General features: G+C 37.0%; 1 pseudogene; it reads left to right on the top strand.

Moving 5' to 3' along the window:
- The first annotated feature begins 1,965 nt into the window (after positions 1-1,965).
- The window catches only part of LOC107483783 (pentatricopeptide repeat-containing protein At3g51320-like), a 40,913-nt pseudogene continuing 37,281 nt past the window's right edge, over positions 1,966-5,597 (top strand).

Here is a 5,597-nt window from a genome sequence, read left to right as displayed (position 1 = left end):
ATTCTTATAAATATTAAATATTTAAATATGATAATTAATTAATAATTATATTTTTTATTACATATAACATTATTGCTATTTGTAATAGTTCAAAAAGTATAAGCGTATGGCTTTGGAAAAAAAATATTGGGAAAATTTAGTTAAGCTATTATAATATTTTTTTCAATGCCTGGATTTATGTGCAATATTTAATATAAGGTGTTTGTTTAAGCACGGTGATAAAAGTCATATATATTGATATGTTAAAAACGTGAACAATAATAATAATACGTTATATAGAATTTATTTTTCACATCAATAATTTTTTTAAATATATATCATATCAATACTTTTAATAAATTATTTTTATATTTTACTAAAAATAAAAAATATTTTTTATTTAATTTTACAAAAGATTTAAATATTTTTTTATATTGAACAAAAATTACTTTAATCTTTTTAATTTAGTCAAAATTTAAATCAATTAACTTTAGTTTTATAATTTTAAATTTAAAACAATTTAAAAATCAAAACAAAATCATATATGAAAAAAAATAAAAAAAGCCATTCATCATCTTGTTTAGTGTTCATTGTTCTTTCCTTCTGGACAAAGAAGAAGAAGAAAAAGCTCTCTTTGTCTCTTTTATGATGTTTTTCTCGTCTCTACTCTGCTCTTCTTTCTCTCAAGCTATGTTCATCTCGTCTCTGACCAAGAAGAAGATGAAACTCTATTCGACTCATCTCCTCTATGTGCTTATTTGTCTCTGGCAAAGAAGAAGAAGAACCGAGTTCCTCCACAATTTTCCTGTTGATTTTTTGTTCTTCCACGACTTCCCCGTGTACGCGCTCAGCAAACCGTCGGAGGAGTTCTTGTTGGTTGTTGGAGCCTCCACCGACAAGAACCTCGGGCTCTTCTGCTTCAACAAAGACGATGCCCAAGCCTTGCTCCGCTGGGTTTCCATAGTCGACCCTCGCATGTGTGACGGCTCCAAAGTTGTTCCCGTTATGCTCAACAAAGTTCTCTAATTTCTTCATTACATTCTCGTTTTTTCTATTCTGTCTTTCACAGAATTTTCTTCTCCGAGTATTTCATAGAATATAAATTTTATTGTTCTAATTTCATTTTCATGGTGCAGCTAACAAAGTGCTTCACATTTTTTCTATGATTATTTACTCTTAGCTGTGCTTTTAATTTAATAACCTTTGTGCATATGTTGACTTCGTGAAAAATGTACTAAGGTTTATGTTTCTGCTGCTGATTCTGATGATAGGAATGTTATTGTTTGATTTGAAATTTTATCTATGAAATCTTGTCAAAATTGATAGGAATGAATTTGGTTATGAAGTAAGAAACATTAATAAAATATAATGCAAGGTCAAAGTACTAAACATAGAATGCTTTTAGTTCAAAGATTAAACCAAGCTGCTGCACAATTAGTTTTGCTTACAAACAAATGCATGCATATTTATCAAACAAGCAGTGCAAATCTAAAAGTTGAATGGTGTAATTTCTTTTAGTTTGATGACTGAATGTTGCTGCATCTATATTTGGATACTATGAATTAGATTTTATAGTACTCTTTTGTTCATTGGAGAGCATTCACGAAGGGTTTGGTTTTCGTCTTCTGAACTGGATTAAAAAAAAAACTCTTTTAGAATTGTACTTAGAATGATGATGCATATAAGATTGTTAGCATAGCTTGTTTGTCATTACTTTGTCTCTTAAGATATGAAAACTAAGAACCATGTTGGTTCATACTTATAACTTTGAATGCTTAATTAATTTATAGGTTATAGCTGTCTCTCAAAAGACAGCTTTGATTAGTCTTGATTTTTCAAACTCTGCATCACTTTCTTGCCTGATTCCACAATATTTAATTACTTTATTGTTTCATTGTTAACAGAAAAATAGAAAAAGGAAAGGAGTGACAGTTAGGTAGTTAGAATTTCTGAATTAGCCTATTTGCAATGACTAATTAAGGAACAATGATGTTCTTTGAAGCTCTCTTTGTCTCGTCTCCACTCCGCTCTTCTTTCTCTCAACGAATTAGGCGCAGTGTTTAGAGAGGTTTGGCCATCTGAATTACATTTCTTGGCTGAGTGGTGACTTGAACACACTGGGAGAGTGAGGAGAGAGTAGAGGCATGTTCGTCAGTGGTGATTGAACAGTCAAATTGTCCATAGGGGTGGCAACGGGGCGGGTTTTTGCTCTACCTGACCCCGCCCCGCCGTACAACAACCCGCATAGAACCCGCCTCACTTCTACCCGCGGGTAGTAAAACATTGAATGCTAACCCGCCCCTAGTTTACCCGCCCCGAGCGGGTAAGGGTGGGGTGGGTAACCGCGGGTTCGGGTGGTATTGCCATCCCTAACTGTCCATGCTAACCTCCAAATGAATGGCCAGAGTCTCATCTCGACAACTTCAACTTCTTCTCTGAAACACCCTTTTCCCCCACCCAACCACCACTCTTTCTTCGTCTTCATCTTCATCTTCTTTTACATCATTCTCCATTTCCTTATCTTTTGCCCCAAATCCTTCAATGCCTTCCACACAATCCTCTAGAGTGCATGCTACACCATCTGCCACCTCCTCCAAATCCAGACACTTCTCAACACCAATGCCCTACTTCGCAACCCTTATATTGCACGCACCCTTCTAAGTCGTGCCTCACACCTATGCGATATCGCTTACACCTTTTTTATCTTCCATCACTTTAACAACACCTTAGACATCTTTTACCTCAACATAGTGATCCAGGCTTATTCTCACAGCCACGTTCCTCATCAAGCTCTTGCTTTTCTCTTTAATTCTTTGCACAGTGGTTTCTTTCCCAACAGCTACACCTTTGTGTCCCTTATTAGTTCCTGTGCCAAGATGGGTTACCTTCAATCTGGGACGAAGTGCCACGGTCAAGTCCTGAAGAATGGGATTGATGAGGTGCTACTGGTTCAAAACTCTTTGATTCACATGTATGGGTATTGCAGTGATGTTGGAGTTGCTAGGATAGTGTGTAACACAATGTTGAGCAGGAATTTGGTTTCATGAAACTTGATCATTGATGGATATGTAGCTGTTAGTGAATTGAATGCTGCATATGCACTATTTGATGAAATGCCCAAGAGAAATTTGATTACTTGGAATGTTATGATTGCTGGCCATTTGAAGGCTAGGAACTCTGGCTTTGCCTTAAAGTTGTTCCGTGAGATGGGTAGGTTGGGGTTAAAGGGTAATGCTAGGACTATGGTATCTGTGATTACGGTTTGTGGCCGGTCAGCTAGACTCAAGGAAGGGAGATCAGTTCACGCGAGCATCATTTGGATGTTAGCAAGGTTGAGCTTGATTATTGATACGACTTTAATTGACATGTACTGAAAATGCAAGAGGGTGGATGTAGCACATGTAGTGTTTGAAAGGATTGAAAATAGGAATTTAGTTTCGTGGAATGCGATGATCTTGAGGCACTGCATTCCTGGAAATCCCGAAGATGGAGTAAACCTATTTAATTTAATGGTTGGTATAGAGAAGATAAAGCATGAGGTTGAACTTGATAAGAATATAAGTGCGGACAGAAGTCTAGCTAGGTTACTCCCTGACGAAGTAACTGGTGCACGAAATTGTAAATCACACTTTTCACAACTCGTACCACTAACCAGCAAGTGCACTGGGTCGTCCAAGTAATACCTTACGTGAGTAAGGGTCAATCCCACGGAGATTGTTGGCTTGAAGCAAGCTATAGTTATCTTATAACTCTTAGTCAGGTTATCAATTATAATTATCAGTTGACTTGCAAATGAACAAGAGAGCATGAAATAAATACTTGTTATGCAGTAGTGGAGAATATGTTGAAGTTTTGGAGATGCTTTATCCTCTGAATCTCTGCTTTCCCCATGTCTTCTTCTTCACGCACACAATGTTCCTCTTATGGCAAGCTATGTGTTGGTGGATCACCGTTGTCAATGGCTACCATCCGTCCTCTCAGTGAAAATGGTCCAGGTACGCTGTCACCGCACGGCTAATCATCTGTCGGTTCTCACTTATGCTGGAATAGGATCCATTGATCCTTTTTTGTTTATCACTACGCCCAACCCATGTGAGTTTGAAGCTCGTCACAGTCATTTAATCCCGGAATCCTACTCGGAATACCACAGACAAGGTTTAGACTTTTCGGATTCTCAAGAATGCTGCTAATGGATTCTAGCTTATACCACGAAGACTTTGATTAAGGAATCCAAGAGATACTCATTCAATCTAATGTAGAACGGAGGTGGTTTTCAGGCACGCGTTCATAGGTTGAGAATGGTGATGAGTGTCATGGATCATCACATTCATCATATTGAAGTGCGAATGAATATCTTAGATAGAAACAAGCATGTTTGAATGGAAAACAGAAATAATTGCATTAATTCATCGAGACGCTGCAGAGCTCCTCACCCCCAACAATAGAGTTTAGATACTCATGCCGTCAAAGATACAAAGTTCAGATCTAAAAATGTCATGAGATATAGAATAAATATCTAAAAGTTGTTTAAATACTAAACTAGTAACCTAGGTTTACAGAAAATGAGTAAACTAAGATAGATAGTGCAGAAATCCACTTCTGGGGCCCACTTGGTGTGTGCTAGGGCTGAGACTTGAGCTTTTGACGTGCCTGGGCTGTTTCTGGAGTTAAACGTCAGGTTGTAACCTGTTTTGGGCGTTTAACTCCAATTTGCAACCTGTTTCTGGCGTTTAACGCCAGAATGGAACATGGAACTAGGGTTAAACGTCAGTTTACGTCATTTATCTTCGAGAAAAGTATAAACTATTATATATTGCTGGAAAGCCCTGGATGTCTACTTTCCAACCCAATTGAGAGCGCACTAATTGGACTCCTATAGCTCCAAAAAATCTATTTCGAGTGCAGGGAGGTCAGAATCCAACAACATCAGCAGTCCTTTTTCAGTCTGAATCTGATTTTTGCTCAGCTCCCTCAATTTCAGCCAGAAAATACCTGAAATCACAGAAAAACACACAAACTCATAGTAAAGTCTAGAAATATGAATTTTGCCTAAAAACTAATAAAAATATACTAAAAACTAACTAAAACATACTAAAAACTACATGAAATTACCCCCAAAAAGCGTATAAAATATCCGCTCATCACAACACCAAACTTAATCTGTTGCTTGTCCCCAAGCAACTAGATAAATAAAATAGGATAAAAAGAATTCAAGAAGCAATAATATCTCAGAGTTTTAAGTGAAACTCAGATTCTAATTAGATGAGTGGGACTAGTAGCTTTTTGCTTCCGAACAGTTTTGACATCTCACTTTATCCTTTGAAATTCAGAATGATTGGCATCCATAGGAACTCAGAATTCAGATAGTATTATTGATTCTCCTAGTTTAGTATGTTGATTCTTGAATACAGCTACTTTATGAGTCTTGGCCGTGGCCCTAAGCACTTTGTTTTTCAGTATTCCCACCGGATACATAAATGCTACAGACACATAACTGGGTGAACCTTTTCAGATTGTGACTTAGCTTTGCTAAAGTCCCCAATTAGAGGTGTCTAGAGTTCTTAAGCACACTCTTTTTGCTTTGGATCACGACTTTAACCACTCAGTCTCAAGCTTTT

Source organism: Arachis duranensis, chromosome 4 (assembly GCF_000817695.3).
Source record: "Arachis duranensis cultivar V14167 chromosome 4, aradu.V14167.gnm2.J7QH, whole genome shotgun sequence".
Classification (NCBI taxonomy): Eukaryota; Viridiplantae; Streptophyta; class Magnoliopsida; order Fabales; family Fabaceae; genus Arachis; species Arachis duranensis.
Note: the sequence above shows the minus strand (reverse complement) of the source record. Positions and strands in the feature narration are given on the sequence as shown.